General features: G+C 37.4%; 1 protein-coding gene across 1 annotated transcript in view; it reads right to left on the bottom strand.

Annotated features, from left to right (window-relative positions):
- LOC106072064 (ficolin-2-like) overlaps positions 1-6,404 on the bottom strand; it is a 160,956-nt gene extending 154,552 nt beyond the window's left edge. The window contains exon 1 of the mRNA XM_056005129.1: positions 6,001-6,404. The gene's annotated coding sequence lies outside the window, so the exon portion shown is untranslated. The remainder of the gene's footprint in view (positions 1-6,000) is intronic.
- Positions 6,405-22,148: the final 15,744 nt, after the last annotated feature.

Raw genomic sequence — 22,148 nt, forward strand, 5'->3', positions numbered from 1 at the left:
AAAACACTAAACCATAATCTTCAAATACAAAAACAAAATTTAATAATATACTCTGAAAGACACAAAGACAAAGGAACATTCCTCATCCCATATGCTAGGACAAATTTGTACAAATACTCCTTCTTCCCTAGTGCTATTAGAGCATGGAATGGGTTGCCTGAGCTAGCCAGGTAAACCAGTGACTTGGCAGAATTTAAGTCATTGGTTAATATGCATGACTAAATGCATGACCCGTAGGACGTAATCATCTTCTTTTTTGAAGTAACGTCTGTATTATATAAGATAAGATAAGATAGATAGATAGATAGATAGATAGATAGATAGATAGATAGATAGATAGATAGATAGATAGATAGATAGATAGTATAAAAAGTAAAACAAAATAGTGAAAAAAAGAATTTAGAGAGGTTGTGAGAGAGGATATGAATAAAATGAAAGAAAGAGAGAGAAAAAAAAAGACGGAAAAAGAGAGAGAGAGAGAGAGAGAAGAATAAACAAATAAGTTCTACTTTTTAGTGATTTGTATTTCGTAGTCCGGCCTAGGCTTCTAGCCAGTTAGTCGATTGGATGTTACGCAGAGTTTAATGGCGCTGAAGACAGGAGGGAGGGCGGCACCCAGAGCACGATGTCTCTTTCAATCATTCACACGCCACTGCCTTCCAGGGGTAGCAGAGAGTGAGAGACTCCGACAAATAAGGAAGAGGGGAGGGGGACTTGGCGAGACACTTATTTCTATTGGGATTGTCGTTGTCTTCATAAATCATTGGCATTCCGTGGACACGGGAAGTTGGGGTGGAGCAGACGAACTCGGGTTGGCAACATAGTTGCAGTAAAGGTGCATATATATATATATATATATATATATATATATATATATATATATATATAATATATAATATAATATAATAATATATATATATATATAATAATATATATTGTTTTTACTATAAATCATTCGTGTATTTAAGAATAACCTTTTAGTTAATTGGCTTTACTTTTTAATGCAAGGATTATACCAACTCACTCTGTCTGTTTATCTGTCTGTCTGGTAAAAAGTTTGTACACATTATTTCTCCCACACCTAATCTCGGATCAAGCTGTAATTCTGCACAATTTTTTCTTTCACCTAACAACACAAGATTCAGTTTAAAAAAACAACAACAATTATTCAATCAACTATTGATAATTAACTATTTTGTTTGGTGTCGAACAAGGGAAAGAAATTGTACTTGACTGATGTGGTGATATAAGTTGAATGAGTCCCCTTTAAGCTATGTAGGAAGATATAGGCGGCCACGTTAGAGTTTTAAAGTAAAAAAAATGTATAAATATAAAACCTTCTATTTTCATAAGCACTTCCATGACACAGTGGTTAGTGTGTTGGCTTGAGGAGCATTAAATTGGCATGAGCCCTACAGTTCCAACTTTTTTTCTTTCTTTGATGTTATAAATGCTTTTAAAATGAGATCACGGTAACCTTCACACAGATATCCCTTCTTTCTCCCACACCTTCTCAGCTGGTCCAGACAAGTGATAGGATCATAGTGCATTGAGACAAGTGATAGGATCATAGTGCATTGAGACAAGTGATAGGATCATAGTGCATTGAGACAAGTGATAGGATCATAGTGCATTGAGACAAGTGATAGGATGATAGTGCATTGAGACAAGTGATAGGATCATAGTGCATTGAGAAAGCTAAAAACATGAATTTGCGTTAAACCAAAACAGTTCTAATTGGACAGATTTATTATTGTTAGCCTAGATCTATTACAAATTTAATAATATGGCTGGTAGAAACTAATTGATATAATTATTATTTGTTTATTTTCTCAAGTTCTCCAAGCGTCCCGAGAACTTATTTTATCTGTTTATACCACAACTTTACTGTTTAGGTTAGATGGCTAGATGGCCATTGGTTAGGAGCTGGTGTACATTGATGACTATAGACCTATTACTCAGTAGTGAGAAGCAGAGATACTGCAATGTGTGTTCTTCGATGACAACTTGGTAAATGTTGCCAATAACACAGAAATTCCAACCTGTTTCTTTTATTGTGTAACATGTCACGAACTTGTGTCAACTAAGTTAAAAAAATAGATCTACACGAGTTGAAACTCTGTCTTGTCCTTTTTTGTTCTATTTCTTCATCTTCTCCATATGCGCTTTGTTACGCACTCTCTGCTCTACTCTTTCTTAGCTTTTTTTTTTCTTATCCTCTCCTCCCTACTTTGTGTCCTTCCTCGCCTGTCCTATTTTTTCCTTTGTCGCTCCCTCTCTGCCCAGTAATTTTCCATTGTCCTAAACTCTCTGTCCTAATGTTCTCCTTGTCCTAAACTCTCTGTCCTTTGTTTCCTTTTTCCAAAATCTCTGTCCTAATGTTTACTTGTCCTAACTTCTATGTCCTTTGTTTTCCTCTGTCCGAACCCTCTGCCCTATTGCTTCCATTGTCCTGTTTGTCCTAATGTTTCCCTTGTCCTAATGTCTCTGCCCTATTGTTTTCTTTGTCCGAACTGTGCCCTATTGTTTCCATTGTCGTATCTTCTCTGCCCTATTGTTTATTTTATCCTATCTCTCTGCCCTGCTAATTCCTTGTCCGACCCTCTCTGCTCTCTTGTTTCCTTTACCATACCTTCACTCTACTACCATCTCCATTATTCTACGTTCTCCGTCATTCAGTTTTCTACTTTCTACCCTCTCTCTCTCCCAAAAGACCTCCTTGCACTATCCACTCAGTGCACTAAGCTTTGTCATAGAGTCCCTGCTACTAATGATATTTTCAATTTATTGTAAGTCTCATAGACTGCATAACAGAGACGTCAGATCATATTGACTTTGAACAATACTTTTTATTACTATCGAAAATGAAACCTGCCAATTATGCGTTTATCTCCCAACTCTACTCTCAAAGAGACATCACCTTTTATTAATAAAACAAACGCGAGAAAACTTTCTTCAGTCTGCGGTAATCCGAACAAGACAAGCCAAGAACCATCACTCTATGGAATACAAGTTGTGACATAAGCAATTCAATTATCTCCCCTAACTCCTTAATTCAAGCAGAAATGCCATTTCTTTCGGGCCCTAAAGAACAATAAAATAAAAAAAACGGCAATTCGTGGTGGGTAGAAACTCATTCCATCGCCTTCTGTAAGAAACATTTATAGCTCGCACGTTACAGTGCGTTCCTTTTATATATTGTCTGATTGATTTTTACAAGGAAAATACTTTAATCTTGCCAGTGGTGGGACGCTGGATTCATATCTACACTGGGAATAAAGAAGCAATAACGTCTGACCGGAGTCTGGGTAATAATGGATTGGCTTAGGTCGGTACATACAATAGTGTTTTCAACATACACACGAGAGTGTAACAGAGGCGTTTCTGGTGGCCCAGTGGCGAGGAAGTCTTCACTCCCACCTGGCTTATGTCGCTATCTCTTCTTTGGAGACAACCCAATTCCGACCAATGTGTTGTTGTATCAATAGGTCAGAAGGAAGGAGAAACAGAAATTCTCAAACTAGATGGAGGGTCCCCGTTACCCTTTGTACTCTCGTGAGCTACACTCCCCCTGTAGCAATAGCAAACTATATCGTAACAGTTGAATTCATTCTAGAGACATGAAGTTGTTTTTACAAAGCTTACATTAACTCCCTCTGTCTGTCTGTCCGTCTGTCTGGTACAAATGTTGAACACGTCACTTCTTCCAGTTCCCATTCACTGATTCGGCTCAGTGTATGTTGCATGTGAATTACATTTGAACTAATGAAATAATTAAAAAATTAGTGAATTATAAAGTGGTAATTAATTGCGTTTGAAAAGGGAAATAGATCGTATATCTTTACTATAAAGTAGAATGTGAGGTGTATGTATGTTACTTATAGACATCAAAACCGCTTGACCAATCTTGATAAAACTTGGCAGGAATGTTTCTTGGGTACCAACTTAGACCTTAGTGTATGTATCGTAGCCCTAAAACAAACTTAAGACCCTAAAAAAAAATAAAGTTGTCCGACTCTATTACAGCTATAGTATTTTATGGATCTAGGCCATGTCTACAATGTTGACATGAGAAAAGATCGAAAGGATTTAGTCCTAGATCTAATTTTAAGAAATACACTTTGCGCAGATAGTTTTTTTACTTTGACACATGAAAATACAAAAGAAGATCCATTGATTTCATTATATAATAAAATTAACCTTCAATTTTGTGTTTCAAAAGCATTTTTTGCATTAATTAGTTCGTTATATCTGTGACTACAGATTTCCTGGCGAACATTCTTTCATTATACAATACTGTAATGAATCGCGTACTAAAAATTAATTCGTTTAATTGTTTACTTTATAATCCCATCCCTAGATCTAAAACTCTAATTCAACACTAAGATGATAAAACTTCTCTTCGCACAGATAGTTTTATACTTTAACACATGAACATACTAATTATAGTCCATTCAATTCATATTTTGATCAAATAAACATTCAAATTTGGTTTTCTAAAGCATTTTTAAGAGACTACATTCGTTTACAAAAGCTGCGAAGCCGAGTTGAGATAGGCCTAGATCTATATTCATTCATGAATCGCGTACTAAACATTATTTCGTTTAATTATTCACTTTATAATCCCATTCATTTAACAAAGCTATCGTTCTTTTCGTTTTTAATAGATATGAATGTATCGGTTTCGGGTAAACCCATTTTCGCAAACCAAATTTTATATTCGTAGCGAAAGAGAAAAAACTTGAAAGGATCATTAGCTAAGTTTAACATACATCTAAATCCAATCCACTAGATTAGTAAACACAAACTTAGACCCGCAGGCCGCGGGTAATGTCAGGCTAGTATATATATATATATATGTATGTATGTGTGTGTATGTGTGTGTTTAGAAATGTGCAGTTCTACCCCTTAGATAAACTTTGTTTTTATTTGTATGTATTTTTTTGATATTTTTTTTTTTTTATTATTTTCCTTTCTTCTTATCTATAAAAACCTTTCGAGGTTAGAGCCCTACAAATTAATTGAAAGTGACTACAAAATTAAGAAAAAAAAACATCCTGTCCTAATAGTCTCTCTATATTGTATTAGTGGTATAAGTTTCGAGGTCATGGAATTTTTTTATAATACACCATTTTAAGTTTGTCTTTAAAGCGTTTTTGAATATTGTGAATACTTTATAAAATAGACTCTAAAAATGTACTTCGTAAATGTGACTGTGTACCACACAGCTATCAACAGTTTCCTGGTACAAATAAAATCTTCCATACAATTCTTTGCTAAACTTTAGCACCTATGACATGGACGTTGTAGATTTAAAAAAATCTTTTCACAATAAATTAGCCCCTAACTTTTTTCCAGTCGTCATATGTAGTTTCACATATTTAGCACCATATTCGTTTTCAACGTATTCATATTAAACAGAAAATTATTTAACATACACTGACATATATAACATAATATATGTAGCCCCAATATGTAGCACCAATATTTAGTCCCCTATTATTTAGAACTCATATTTTAGCCTTTTTTTTTGGACCCCATGTTTAGCTCCCACGAAAACAGACACAAAAATATTTAGTCTACGACTTTACCGTATATCTGAGAACATTTTGTATACAACCTTTAACTTTTACAAAGCCTCACAAGTCCCCTAGCTTACCAATACTCCAGAGGGAGATAGATCGTTTTAATTTTTTTCAACTCAATCTTGTACTTTTAATCAAACAATCGAACACTGCCAACTAGTAATAATTAGAACTAAAAAATCAAACCCTTATTATATCTTTTGCGTTACAGCAGTTCCTTTAAAAAAAAATCATTACATCCTAATCCTATGCACGTGTTAAACAAGTATGGACAACATGATTAGAGAATTTAATCTCTGCTGGTCATTGGTTTTCCTGGCTGATTCAGGCAACCCGTTCCATGCTATGATGATACTAGTAAAGAAAGAAAACCCTGTATTTAAATCTTTCACTCATTGAGAGATTCTACATTTACCTGTGACCTTCTGAAAACAGGTACATCCAAAACAAACAGGTTCTTCAGCAGACGAAAACAACAAAAATCCAATTCCCGAAAGAATGAGTAGAACATAGAACTTCACAAAACTTTACTGAACTCCTCTTGCGGAACAAACTTCACTTTTTTTTTCCCCTTATTTCTAAAGATCTACATTGACTGTACTTTATAATAATCACTAGAATCAAAGAGAACATGAAATTAAACAACATCAGAGAAAAGTGCCAGACTCCAGGCTCAACATTTTTTCTCTCTCTCTCTCTCTCGCTTGTATGTGCGCGCGATGTACGCGATATAAACTCAGTACTGACTCCCAAGGTTTCGAATCGCCGCGTTAGACCTCACGTACAGTTCTCTTACACTAGCTCTACGCACCACTAGTTTACCTCGGGCTTTCGAAGCCACTTCGCTCAAACACACACGCACACGAATCTTTACTCACGCGGGGCTGCGCCCTCTTTCACCCCTCCCTTTTCACCACCATTCCCTTTCCCATTTCTTTCCTTCCTTATCGTATCGTCCCGTCCCGTATAGCGCTCGCCGATTCAAGACCTCGTGTTCTTTTTTTTTCTTCATGAATTCGGATACGATGGTTAAGCATTGGTGAAACAGAAAGAAAATCTGAAAGAGTTGAGTGGATCTACAACTTCTTCTTTCAATGCTCAAGTTGTTTGTTTGTTTTTTGTCCCTATATTTTTTGCTATATTGGTCTGCTTTTATTTTGTAAGCAATTTTTTGTAATTTACATGTCTATCTATTTATCTCGTAACACTATCGGCAACCATTTCGCGTATTTGAGATTTTCATCGCTAAACTAAACAAAATCAAGGACACTAAAAATTAAGATTTCAATGACTTGGCTTGGATACCTATGAAGGGGGCTCGAGGTTCGACACCCGACTTCTGCAGAGTTGTGTTTACTGAGCGCCTAAAGGCAGCACGGAAAAACCTTCTCCTAGATACCCCCGCCCCCCCCCCCCCAATTGGTCCACAAATGAGATTGGACCAAAGTGCTCTGAGCATTGCTATAAGCATGAAAGTAGCGCTATAGAAAAGCTTTATTTTTTTTAATGTTACCAACTATAAAACAAAAATGAGTTACAAAGGGCAGAGCTTTAATAATTTGATTTCGCGGTTCTAAAGTTTACAAAAATTATCATATACCTTAAAAAACAAAAGCTAGAAAAAAAAAGTTGTTATTCATTAAGTAGTTTCATAAATGGCGGGAAAACTATAAATAGAAAGCTTTTTGGTGGGTCTGGTCTCTGGTGTACAAAGTAAAGGCAGTTTTGATTAGCTAGGTTTTTAAACCCAAGTCAAATGTTGCTGTATGTGCACTTTCCAGTGATATGACTTCATCTACTTAATAAGTTTGAAGTTCAATGTAGAGTCATTGAAGTTTTTTAGTATGTCGCCAACTTCTCAAAAAACATTTTTTTCTCCATCTATGAAACTATCTATAGTTGAAAATCTTTGTAAGTAGCATTGTGATTCGCTATTAACAAGGAGCTCTCAGCAATTTGATAAATAGACTTTAAGGAATACCCAGAACCTTATTTATGTCTTAATAACAAGGTATATTTATCTCAGAGGGTGAAAATGTCGTCTTGAGGTTTGCCCTTATACTGAATCTCTCTAACTTGTTTACAAACAAATGTCGAATGTCACGTCTCTAAAACTGTTGCGTCATCAGTTTCTGTGCTTAACACAAGAATTTCGGTTTGAGATTATATTAGTAAACGTTCATGATTTATCTGACATAATCAGCACGATTTGAACCCGTCATATTTGGTCAAATGTTGGGGGTTATGTTTGTTTGGTCCTATTGACTGAAAAGTTTCCGATGTAACTAAGGGTAAATTCATTACAGTTATAAAAAAGGTGAAACGCCTGTTGAAAGAATGTTGGGGTTTGAATTGAAGTCACTGAGAAACAGAAGGACATTTGTTTGTTGTAGTTTTGAAGTGTGGGATTTATTGGTTAAATTGTTCACCATTTTGTCCTTTATTTTGTTATTACACTAGTGTTTCTACATATATACATCTGTCAGTACTGCATAAGACTTTATTCTATTTCTGTTTACCAAGCAAAATTTAAAAATCCTTTTTAAAACAAACAAAACTTACCTAAAGGGAAGAGCTCAACAATTATAACTACACCATGACGGTGACATAGAATATGTTTCCCCTTTTCTATAACAAATGGAACAATTTATTACCAATAATTAATTGACTAATTGTTTTTTTTAATTGATTCATATTTGGTTAGGTACAATAAAAATTGTTTAAGGTTTCAACTTGATCTGTGGGAGAAATAAACCTGTACAATTATCTAAGAGGACAAAACTCCACATATTTAGCCATATATGTGAATACTGAATGATTAATTTTCCTTGTTGGTTTCAAACTAAATAATTAATTACCGGTAATTAATTGACTATTTTGGTAGATTTTTAAAAATTAATTTATTGTCTTTGCCAATGAATAATTGTGTGCAAAGTTTCAACTTGATCTGAAAATGGGTGTGGGGAAAAAATATGTTTAAAAGTTCAACCAGACAGACAGATAGAGAAAGTAATACGGCTACAAAGGTTTAGTTGAACTTTCAGTCTGGGGATAGAACCCAGCAATCAACCTATCAATATACACCAGTCTAGGAACCCAGCAATCAACCTATCAACATACACCAGTCTAGGAACCCAGCAATCAACCTATCAATATACACCAGTCTAGGAACCCAGCAATCAACCTATCAACATACACCAGTCTAGGAACTCAGCAATCAACCTATCAATATACACCAGTCTAGGAACCCAGCAATCAACCTATCAACATACACCAGTCTAGGAACCCAGCAATCAACCTATCAATATACACCAGTCTAGGAACCCAGCAATCAACCTATCAACATACACCAGTCTATGAACCCAGCAATCAACCTATCAATATACACCAGTCTAGGAACCCAGCAATCAACCTATCAGCATACACCAGTGTAGGAACCCAGCAATCAACCTATCAACATACACCAGTCTAGGAACCCAGCAATCAACCTATCAACATACACCAGTCTAGGAACCCAGCAATCAACCTATCAACATACACCAGTCTAGGAACCCAGCAATCAACCTATCAACATACACCAGTCTAGGAACCCAGCAATCAACCTATCAACATACACCAGTCTAGGAACCCAGCAATCAACCTATCAACATACACCAGTCTAGGAACCCAGCAATCAACCTATCAACATACACCAGTCTAGGAACCCAGCAATCAACCTATCAACATACACCAGTCTAGGACTTCTCATGTCTTTAATAATATCCAAAAGTTTTTTAGCTAGGGGTTTATGCCGACATTGTTTAATAAAAAATAATTTTTCAATTTACGCATCGCTGAATTGCTTGAATCTTTGTTTTTTTCCCCAGTGTCTATGATTTGAACTTAATATGAAATATCAGAACTGACCGGAGCATTCAAACAACATTTAAGGAAAGTGGCTGTTCTCACCAACAGAGGTCGACTCGTGATGAAGGGGCCTGGCCCCAGGGAGGATGTGTCAAAACTGAAGGGTGAGCTGCCCTTAGAAAAATGTGTCGAGGTAACTGAATACTGGTAGTAAGTCAACATATGGCATTACGTTCTTAGCCCTGGAGGGAGAGAGAGAGAAAGAGAGAGAGAGGGAGAGAGAGAGAGAGTAAGTTAGAGGAAGAGTGTGAGAGTAATAGAAAAAGAGAGAGAGAGAGGGAGGGGGGGAGAGAGTTATAAAGAGAGAGAGAGCAAGAGGGAGATAAAGGGAGAGCTAGAAAGAGTGTGTGAGAGTAAAAGAGAGAGAGAGAGAGAGAGCAAGTTAGAGGAAGAGTATGAGAATAATAGAAAAAGACAGAGAGAGAGAGAGAGAAAAAAAAAATAGAACGAGAGCGAGAAAGAGAGAGTGTGAGAGTATAAGACACAGACAGAGAGAGAGAGAGAGAGAAAGCGAGAAAGAGAGAGTGTTGAAAGTAAGAGTTAGAGGAAGTGTGTGAGAGATTAAGAGAGTGAGAGAGACGGGGAGAGAGGAAAGTGTGGGTGAGCGCAAGGGCTGTGAAATAAAAATACGTGAAAAAGAGAAGGGCTTACTTCCAGGAGCGTCTTCGGAGCTCATACAAAATTATTAATCATCACTTAATATAATGAATTCTTACACACATACACACACATTCTCGCACACTCGTTTACGCACAAAACACACACAGATCTCCACAGGCACGTTTATACATATTACACTCCCCATTAGCCAGTTGCAAGTCCACGTTGGTAGGGAAGGTGATGCGGAGTGATACACTTCAAAGTTTCAGACTTGACCGCTGTGCTATGTTCTAGTTCGGATGATGAAGAACCTTTTGTCACAGAAAAGACATTACACAGAATAAGCCTACGCCGCATAAACAGTTCATATCAATTTGCATTTTATCGTGCATTATTTCAAGATAAGATTATGTAGATTGTGATATTACACTTGGTAAATAAGTATTAATAGTTTGGCATGGAGTAAACTCCGTTTTAAGCCGCCTCTTTCCCCGCCCACAGGGTAAATCGTCAGGTGGGTTGAAGAATGGTTGTAGAGAAAGAAATAGAGATTGATTATAATGGAAACAATTACATGCCTTTTGTGTTTTTTTATTTTGGTACACCTGAGTTTTTGTTCTAATTTCTCCTGGGCTGCAATGCTACGGTGGAAATTATATAGACTTGCTACTTCAAAATATCGATTTAAAGTTGGTAAACATAATATGCATAAACATTGAAATATATTGTTTCCCTTGACTTCAAATGTTATTTTTATCAACCCTTTAAGTCTAATCTATTTTTAGACGTCAGCTACAGGGAGTCAGTCTGAAAAACGGGGATTTCCGGTAGCTTCTCGGATTCATTTTCTATAATTGAAGCTCAGTAGGGGCGCGGACCATGTCAGAAAAAGGATAGAACATTAAAAACAAAAAGAACCAGTGCCGGCGTATGAAAGGTATAACCAGGCATTAGCCACGTATGTCGGTTTTTATCTCGAGCCCATGTCTCAAGTTTTCGAGATGCGCAGAACAGAAGGAGAAAACGTAGAGAGTTTTTTTCTTTCACTTTCATACAAACTGTCACCTTGACTTATGATGGTCTGTAAGGGGAGGGGGTGGGGGATATACGAAATTTATGGGAGAAGAGGGCGTAGAAAAGTCCAGTGTCGGCGACATCGGATACATTGCCGCCAAAGTCGGGTGCTATCTTCCTTAGGGCGAAGCCAGATGGAGCGAAGGTGGAAGGGGTGTGTGGTTGTAGTTGTAACAGTTGTAGTTTGATAAAATGAGCATGGTCTACCTTTTACATCAACTTACTAATACAGACTTGTGACAGGAGAGAATCTCATTTGAACAACATTTGCTTACAACCAAAAACTGCAGCAAAAAAAAATATTTTTTTTTTATTTTTTTGGCAAAATATGTAGGGCACAAATGGGTCTTGCGTAGTAACGTAAAACTGTGCACTCTTTCTTATTCTCTGGACACGTTAACAGGCCTTCAAAAATAGTATTATAATTATTATTGGTTTTTATTATTTGTTATTATTATTATTATCGCCCGCAAATAAGTCATTCTCTAGGATCTATATTAGTTAAGGATTAAGAAACCATTGTGGTCTCCCTTCAACTGCCCCAAACCGAGACCAATCTTCACAACGTCACAACCTGTGGGCAGTTTAGACCAATAGCTCGTTGCCATATCACAGGTCTGTGCCTGGGACATTAAAGGTGCCCCTGAGTTAACCCAACCAACTCTAATGAGTACCTGACATGAGTTTAGGAAAAGTAAAGGCAGTTGGTTGTTTTGTTGACCACATGATATCGTTTGCCCCATAGATCGCAAGATCTCAAAGTTGTACCAAACATTTTTTTTACTTTAATGGATAGTCAAAAGTTTGTCAACACTTAGTGTGCAATAATTTAGAACAGACCAAATATTAGTATTTTCTCAGCCTTATCTTATCTTATATAATACAGACGTTACTTCAAAAAAGAAGATGATTACATCCTACGCGTCATGCATTCAGTCATGCATATTAACCAATGACTTAAATTCTGCCAAGTCACTGTTTTCTTGGCTAGCTCAGGCAACCCATTCCATGCTCTAATAGCACTAGGGAAGAAGGAGTATTTGTACAAATTTGTCCTAGCATATGGGACGAGGAATGTGCCTTTATCTTTGTGTCTTTCAGAGTATTTTTTAAATTTTGTTTTTGTATTTGAAGATTATGGTTCAGTGTTTTATGTAGAATTGCTACTTTACTTTTAAGTATTCTATCCTGAAGGCATTCTAAATTTAGTGATTTTACTAAAGGTGTTACTCTAGTCAAGTGTGAATATTCGTTTGTTATGAATCTCACTGCTCTATTTTGTGTCTGATCCAGTTTCTTAATGTTTTCTTGAGTTTGGGGGGGGGGGGGGGGGTCCCAAACAGAGGATGTATATTCTATTATTGGCCTAACCAACAATAAATAACATTTTAGTTTTATGTTCTTAAATGATTTATAGAAATTTCTTTTAATAAACCCTAATGCTTTGTTTGATTTTCTGATAGTCTCATCAATATGGGGATTCCATGACAGTTTTTCATTTATTATAACACCTAGCCTGCCTAGCTCGAATGGGTATTATCTCAGCCTGCCTAATTCGAATTGGTATTTTCTCAGCCTGCCTAATTCGAATGGGTATTTTCTCAGCCTGCCTAATTCGAATGGGTATTTTCTCAGCCTGCCTAATTCGAATGGGTATTTTCTCAGCCTGACTAATTCGAATGGGTATTCTCTATGCCCTTTTAAACTCTAATGAGTATTTCCTTAGACTGTCTACTGAAAAGGGCAATGTTTGAATAAGTCTTTGGACAAAGATGGTTTGTGGATGTGATGTCTCATTCTGAATAAGGGAACGACCGGTGTTCACAGTGCTGGAATTACCTATAGGTGACAACGTCTATAGCCTAGCGCCCTAGGCCGTCAGCTTGCTTGGGGGTCTCCTCAATTTCTCGGATATTTTCAATCATTTTGATGACAGAGCAAACGAATTTTAGTCTTATGTTGATTATAAAGAGGGTCCCATATCTCAAATACGGTTAGGACATTATAAAGTCTAGATCCGGCCCAGGTTGATCATCATGATGGTCACACAACACCATCGTACACATCTAGCCACTGATAGAAGGATAACGTATACTTTTTAGAAGGTTTAAAAAACTTATCTGCTAGTCATGGGTAAATCAGCTGCCTATCTACGTAGATATATGGAGTCATGGAAAGTTGAATACATAGGTACTGGTGCCTTCTTCTAAGAGCTTATCTCTAGTTACACCGTTACTTCAAATAAAATAATCATGTAATCATGTAATCATGTCTACATCCTCCCTTTCCCCTTCCTTTTTTTACACAAGCTACCCTAGCCATCCATTTCTAAAAATAGATCATTGCCTCTACAGAGCAAGAGAGTGCCGGTGCTGGAACAATATTTACGCAGACGGCGGCGTCCGCGCTGCCCAGGAACCTCTAATGGTAGCTTATTTTTTCTTACCCACTTTCGCCGGTGTCAGCCAAGACAAGCCAGGAAACCTGCTGCCAATACAATGCCCCAAAGCTGTTTGTACATGGCTCCTGGCTCGGCTCCTCCTGCTGATGCACGATACTAGAAATGTAGGAATGGAATCGATTCGGATTCCTTCTGTTCTGTAATCGGTGAAATGATATAGATATTCGAGTTTCTTATGTTGATGGCCTTATTCAGTTCTCATTCCTTACGTTCCTATATGGTCTAATCTGTCCAACAAAAAAAAAAAAGGATGTAAAATGAACAAAAGAAAAAAATGAATAACTTTTCAAAAAGAGTTAGTGCTTCACAACAAACTCATAGGTTGCCCCCTTCCGAAGGGTCCTCATTGAAATGGAAAAAGGAAGGTTTCAATATTTTTTAGCAAGAAAATCAGAAGATATGAACTATAGTCTTCATTGGTGGTTGTCTTAAAACCTTGCCCTAATAAACTCCTAGTCAGAAACAGATGACCTTAACAGCATCTGCCTAGGAGTTCGTAAAGTCTAAAAGAGGAATTTTACTTTAATTAGTTGTTAGTTTTTCTCCTTAAATACGTCATTGTGAATTTAGTGTAATGGTTGCACTGCCTAATCATTGTCATTCTGCACCATATAACTATTGGTGCAGATTTTCAAGAACCGATTCACTGCCTCCCCCCCCCCCCCCAAAAAAAAAAAATCGAGTACTATTGAACTGGGGCCTCTGACTTCATTATGAACTTTCAAGGGGCCGGATAGCATCTCTTTACGGGCTGGATATGGCCCGCGATTCGTAGTTTGGCCATGGCTATGCTAGAGAAAATGATCTCCTGAAGTTTCAGCATGACGCGTTGTACTGTCCGGTAGGCGATGTCTTTATGGAAGATGCTCTGCTTCCTCCAGCGGATCAATCTTTTCGGTGAATTTACTCACGCTTTATCATAGCAATAGGAATAGATACGTTGATCCATGAATTTTACTTTTTTTTTCACGTGGCGCGATGCTACTGCTCTCCCCACTCTAGCCGGCGCCTTCGACATAGGGGTCACGGAGGACACGCTCTAGCCCTCTGAATGGGAATGGGGCGGTCCTATTTCTATGGATTAATCATAGCTTTTGAACAAAATTAGTTGAATATCTGTATAAAATAAGGTACTTAATCATATTTGATCCCATTTGTATATTATGTCCCACCACAATCTAATCTCAAATTTTATCAGTAGTAAATATAAAATGGAAAATGGTTGTACCAGGTGCGAGGGACGATACATGCAATCGCCCCCCGCCCATCGGACAAACCAATATTTTTTCTTTTTGTATTTTAGTTAGGAAATTACAAAATTAAAAAAATAATCTGTCACTAATATAATTTATATATGGCTATAAATTAAACTTATATCAAGTCGCCCCACCCCTATTCTTTAATGCCAAACCAATCATTTGCAGAAATTATAAAAATGAGCGAGGATTAATCATTTTCACTCTACCGCCCCTCCCCTTTTAGACAAAAACATGACGTTTTAAAAAGAAATAGTCAAATTTAGCGACAGAGTGTATGTAATTGCACATGAATTTATCATAATTATTTTAAGAAAGTCTTTGTTTTTGAAAATTTAGAATTCATACGAAATGTTTCAATATAAGCTTAACAATGAGATGAGTTCTGAACCCAAATATTATTTCCTAGTTGCCTTTTTCCAACCTTTACTCAATCTGATATTTTTCTATTGTATAAATTATAGATACATTTGGAACTATAACTCACAATTTATGCTTGTATCCTAAAAATGCAAAAAAAAAAAAAAAATTGAGTTCAATCTAATCGGTCCACTTAATTTCTCCTCACACTTCCGAATTTTTTTTTATTTTTTTTTAGAGCTCTGAATTCTAGTTCTGTTACAAAACGAAGGTATAAACAGGCCTATTGAACAAAATTGTAAAAAAATATTATTTTTCGAATATATTTTTTTTCTGCGGTGATCCTCAAGGCCTTAATCTAAATCTGTGGGGTATCTGATCTTTTCAAGGAACAAATTGGTTGCATTTGCAATATAGTAAGAGCCTATAAACTATGATAATATTAAAAATATTAGAATATTTTTCAAGTAAAACATTATTCAAAATGTTCTTGAAAATTAGATATTATTTAGCATCTTTATTTTGATGTCGTATGCTGACCAAAACAGGCCTACTACAAGAGGTCTCGCTTAATTTAAAGATAATATTACGATAAATACGACATACTTACGCTACTTGTGTCTCGATTGTCAGTCACACATCAGGATCGCCCATGTCCCCATGTTAATTTATTTTAGTTAATTTAGCCTGCCGTTTTTAATAGGATGGACAATGAGATGTAGCTGTCAGGAGAATATGTTTCAGCAATGAAGAATGCAAGAAAACGCTTGACGTCGGGACTTTGATTTTTTAAAATTCTTATATATATATATATATGCTTAAGCATTGTGTTTCCTGGGGGTTAGGGCTAGGGATTGGAAGAAAATCACCCCTCCCCCACTGCAAAGTTCTGGATTGGCTAGTGCTCTACAGGGAGTTAGTGATGGGATTATAGAGTCTACACTACAATCTGCAGTGGGCCAGTGTTGTGCGTACTAATATGTTGTGTTGGGCTTGTGAGACCGCAAGTTGAAGAATGCTTACTTGACTACCAACATAATATCTATATTATAATATTTGTTGAATTCAATAATTTATTATTGTATTCATTGTAAATAACGTCATCCCAGTAAATAGTGGTGACCCGACAAAATAGCGCCGACAAAATAGCGCGGACGATATATATAAAAGTACCGAATTATTTAGTAATTTAATGTCCTGGGTAGCATTTTTGTTGATGTCTCTATCTAAATATTAATAGATCTGAATGTATGCCATATTTGTAGAGAACGAGAGTTCTTTAAATTTTATATCATTTCCGTGTTTCACCAATGTTTAAAATGCATAACTTGCTAAAAAATAGGATTTTGAAATGTGGTGACCCCGTTCAAGCAGTGATGGAATCTCTACGTGATATTTCCTACAATTTAACTTTGTGACAAGTTTGTGTGTGTGTGTTTGTGTGTGTAAATCTGACAAGTATCTTTGCCTGTTTTCAAAGTATACTTTTGGAATATAAATGATATATTTTGAAAATATTCATTTTAGCATATTATAATTTTTGCTTACTGTTTGCATATTTATTTTTTAAGATATAAATGACTGTAAAATAATGATAACATTTAAACAAAAAAATATTGGCTGTGTTCATATTTTAAGTTATCAAAAGTAGTTCTTTCAAAATGACTGAAATATATTTTTTACTGCGCTATTTGTCGGCGCTATTTTGTTCGCGCTATTTTGTCGGCGCTACTTTGTTCGCGCTATTTTGTCGGCGCTACTTTGTTCGCGCTATTTTGTCGGCGCTAATTTGTCCTCGCTATTTTGTCGGAGTACCGTAAATAGTATAATCATAGGCCAATCTAGTCTATTATTTATTGTATGCATAAAGGTGCATGTTGAATGTCTGAGGCCTGGGTAAATGAGCTTCAAAGGCTTAAAACGCTACCCTGACAAGCAAGACCCCCGAACGCACCATTTCCATCGTTTGCATGACTAGTTGTATCTTCGAAATCGCTTCTGAGCACCATGCAGTGGTTGTGGGTGTGTTCTACTCTCTCGAGTTTCGTGTAGTAGAGTCGCCATCTGGGATCGTGGTTCAATCGAATCCTAGTGAAATAGATACCTATCGGACTACTGACTACCGCTACATAGCCCGAAGTCGTTTAACCTTGGGCTTCCTTCGTGGAGTCGTCCTTTGTTGCATCAGCTGATTGTAAAGCTTTATGCTTGCTCATGTTCACCAAACAAATAACATGTAGATCTACTTTCACCTTCATCTTCACCTATCCTTTAGTATGTTGGACCGTTGGGGGACCACACAAGATTCGTCGACCGTTCTTCTCCATTCCTTTTTGCTTTGGATAGAACCTCTTTGAATGACAAGGCCCAACTATTCTTTAATGCTGTCTTCTTATCGCTTTCTCTTTCTGCCTCTTCTTCTCTTTCCTGATACTGCTCCCTGAAGGAAGGTATTGCGAGCCCTGAAGACCTTGTTTGCGTTTTTGACAGTAGTTAGCATGTCATCGAGGGTTCCAATCCATGTAGTAACCCTGCCTGTAATCTCTTTACATTTCCTAAAAAAATAGTGTTTTTTTTTCTATATTAGCTTTTTTTTTTGTATTCATGTGGGCAACGCCTATGCTTGTGCATCCCCCCCCCCCAACTAGAATAAAAACCTTTTACGATCCAGACGCTTGCCCAACGAATAAAAAAAAACCATTCCTTTTGTTTACATGTAATGTCTTTGAGTTCTCAGCAGAGCCTCAGTTGCGCAATCTCATTCCTTTGGAAATCTCCGAATCCAAATATAGCCACCAATTAGGAAGTCCAAAGTCCAACATCACGTGAAGCAAAGTTCATTCCAAAGTTTAAAGCATGGACCAATTTCTTTCCTCTTTTTATTGTTAAGGGAGGAAGAGGGAGGGCAGAGGTTAAAATAGAAATGTTCCATGTTCTAGATCTTACAAATAGATGGGCTTTTAGTTCCACTCCCCCCCCCCTTCCCTCTCTTTTGCAAACGGTTTTGGCTAATGCCAGACTTTACATGCTTTTAATGACTGCGGTCAATGTAAAGAGTATGTGTTAGTGTGAGCGTGTGTGAGAAGTCGTATGGTGTTCTATTTATACATTTCACGTTCAGCGTCATCAAGAGACCAGCGGTGTGTGGATGGAAATATAACATGGGCGAGGACACATAAACTCTGTTTCTTTGAAGAGAGACAGACAGACAGAGGGAGAACGAGAGAGAGCGAGAAAGAATGAGTGAGAGAGAGAGAGAGAGAAAGAAAGAGCAAGATAGAGACAGAGAAAGAGAACGAAAGAAAGAGAGTGCCAAAAAGACAGAACGAGAAAGAGGGAGAGACAGGATGACGGAGAGGGAGAGAGAGCGAGGGAGACAGAGCAAAAGAGAGAGAGAGAGAATGAGAGCGTTTCTATGGAGTCTTGTAAATACAAAGATTAAGATGGTCAAGGAGAATTATAACAAAAGGTAACGCCTTTTTCATATCTTCAACTCTCAGGAGCTGTTGTTGGACTACTACAGTAGTAGAACGACCATTGTTCATCTCATAAATAAATTTGAATGCCTAGGCGTTGTCGCCCCCACACTGGTCTCGCCCCCTACTCTCCACACAGCTGATGAGTCCAATGGCAGGCACCCAGTAGAGTTTGCAGGTCGAGGACAATCTGCAACACCATCCCTTATTATACCAAGCGTTTTTCTATTCATTTATAGTTTCTGAATGTCACGATAAAAAAAAAACGGAAACAAGAAGATAGAAAAAAACAAGATTACACAGAGTTTGTGTTATCACACAAACTCAGAGGCGGCCCCCATCGAATTCAGACTAGAAAGATATTCAAGCCATTGTCATGTTTTGATTGTTTCGTGGGCCGCTAAAAAAGGGTAACGACCTGAATTCAAACTCATGGTTCAAGCCGTCTCAGGCTGCTCAAGCCTACACGGTAACCACTCTGCTAGTGGAGAGCTTATGAACATTGAAGATTGTATAGTTATCTTTTGTTTCTATAGTCTCGACCTATTTTTCAGGCTTGTGTTCACTAATACTCAGACGAGACCTATAAAGGGAACTAATTCAGCTTATACTACCACTTCACAAATTTTCCCTTGTTTGAGATACCAAACAAAATAATTAATTACCAATAGTTGATTAACTAATTCGTTAATTTTTAAAATTGATTCTTGTGTTGTCAGGTAAAAGAAATAATTTTTCGAAATTCCAGCTTGATCCGAGACTGGGTGTGGGAGAAATAACTTGTACAAAATTTTGACCAGATAGACAGACAGACAGATTGAGTTGATATAAGCTTTGTATAAAGAAAATAGCCTCCTTTCAGTTTTAAATCCTTTTATGCGTAAAAATGGCCATAGCACATACACGCAGGCTCAAGCTCCTGATCACACACACACACACACACTATAAATATTTATAGAGGACACAGTAAAGACCATCAAAGGAATCCAAGGCTGATAACCCCCAACTGTGTATCAAAAGTAACTGCTGCTGACCCGAGTAAAAAAAAAAAAGGAAAACGACTAGGCTTTGTAGTTAGTTCCTGATTAGCTAATTGATTTTTTAAAACTTTATTCGACTAGTCAGGCCCTAGTGCTATCTACAGAGCTGGAAGTTGGAAGTCAGAGATTAAAAGAATGATACATACAGAAGGGGGAGATCACTCAAGAAGGTCATACTAAAATTAAACCTATAAACGAGACATTTTTTTGTTTTTGATCATGTGAAAATAGTATGGTCAAAACCAATCATCAGGGGAGAGGCATGGTATGAGAGATATACAGGGAGAGGCATGGAGTGAGAGAGATACGGGGAGAGGCATGGAATGAGAGAGATACGGGGAGAGGCAGGGAATGAGAGAGATACGGGGAGAGGCATGGAATGAGAGAGATACAGGAGAGGCATGGAGTGAGAGAGATACGGGGAGAGGCATGGAATGAGAGAGATACAGGGAGAGGCATGGAGTGAGAGAGATACGGGGAGAGGCATGGAATGAGAGAGATGCGGGGAGAGGCATGGAATGAGAGAGATACAGGAGAGGCATGGAATGAGAGAGATTCGGGGAGAGGCATGGAATGAGAGAGATACGGGGAGAGGCATGGAATGAGAGAGATACAGGGAGAGGCATGGAGTGAGACAGATACAGGGAGAGGCAGGGAATGAGAGGGATACATGGAGAGGCATGGAATGAGAGAGATACAGGGAGAGGCATGGAATGAGAGAGATACGGGGAGAGGCATGGAATGAGAGAGATACAGGGAGAGGCATGGAATGAGAGAGATAGAGGGAGAGGCAGGGAATGAGAGGGATACATGGAGAGGCATGGAATGAGAGAGATACAGGGAGAGGCATGGAATGAGAGAGATACGGGGAGAGGCAGGGAATGAGAGTGATACAGGGAGAGGCAGGGAATGAGAGAGATACAGGGAGAGGAAGGGGAAAAAGTTGTAGAAATTGAGAGGAAGAGAGAATTAAGAAAAACATTTTAAAAATACGTTTTAAAGACAAAGCTTATATTTAGCGTAGGTGTACTAATTACTTTGGATCAGTCATGGAATTAAATTTGTAATAGATCAAGATTAACAATAATAAATCTGCGCGATTATAAATATTTTCACCAATAGTTTTTGTTTAGCACAATTTCATGATTTTAGCATTCTCAATACGCTATGATCCTATTACCTGTCTGGACCAGTTGAAAGGGGTTGGGGGAGAAAGAACGGGGTATCTGGGTGACAATTTTTTAAACGCATTTATAAAAAAAAAAAAAGACGAACGATCTGAATTAGAACTCGAGGGCTAAAGCCTTTCAGCCAATACACTAACCACTCTGCTAGCGAATCGATTATGAAAACAGAAGAATTTAAAATTATCTCTTGTTAGCTTCAAACTTTAAAACGTCGACATCCAAAGCATAAAGGGGGCTAATTCAACAATAATAAGTAAACTTAACTATTCTAGTTTTTTTCTAATTGTAACAATATTACCGGAAACTAGATATATATGACTAGAGTAGTAATGTAAGGATTTAAAAAAAAAACTAACTTTTATTATAAAAGTTTAATTTTTTGGTAGAATGAGTAAAATATTATGGACAAGTGAGCCAAACAAAAAACCGAAATACAAAGGAGAAATATGAAAATAACTCATACGTTGCCCCCTCACTCTAAGGGTCTAAGGTGTAAAAGGTTTCACTATGGTCAGCACTAGTATTACAAGCTATGGAAGCTATGAGTCACTGCCCTATTAACATCCACACTATTACGTCCCACCTTATTTAACAGTCGGGAGAGGGAAGAATGTGTTAACGATCAGTGTAGTGTTAGGCCGGCTGACGCAGGATACCCGCAGGATACGGAAACATTATTATTGTTATCTTTATTCAACTAATAATGGATGGCTGCCTGGTCGTGCGGTTTGCGCGCTGGACTGTCGTTCGGATTTGTCGAGGGTTCAAACCCTGCCCGCTCCCATCCCCCGTCGTCCTGCGGGAGGTTTGGACTAGGAAGTAAACTATCTTCAGCTCTGGAGGAACGTCCGAAACATGTCAAACAAACCAATACCTTCATGGAACCTGAAATTTTCTGGCTGGAAAGAACCTGGACACCGATCTTGATAACGAAAGTGTTTCCGCTTTGATGTCAAAAAAAAGTTGAGACACTAGAATTACTTTCAATAGACTGATTGAAAAGAAGCTTTGTCATTGATCTTGTTAGTACATAAAACAAAAATGAAGGGAGTCACTTTATTCATTGAGTTTCTCAAACATTAGTAATACTTTCGATTTTTACTTAATGGATATTTAGACATTGGCCTGGATTTATAACAACAAAACTAATACAAGCCATTTTTTTTATTGTTCATTAAAGAAACAACAAAGGAACCCCTTTGT

This window comes from Biomphalaria glabrata, chromosome 12, assembly GCF_947242115.1.
Source record: "Biomphalaria glabrata chromosome 12, xgBioGlab47.1, whole genome shotgun sequence".
NCBI classification, from domain to species: Eukaryota; Metazoa; Mollusca; class Gastropoda; family Planorbidae; genus Biomphalaria; species Biomphalaria glabrata.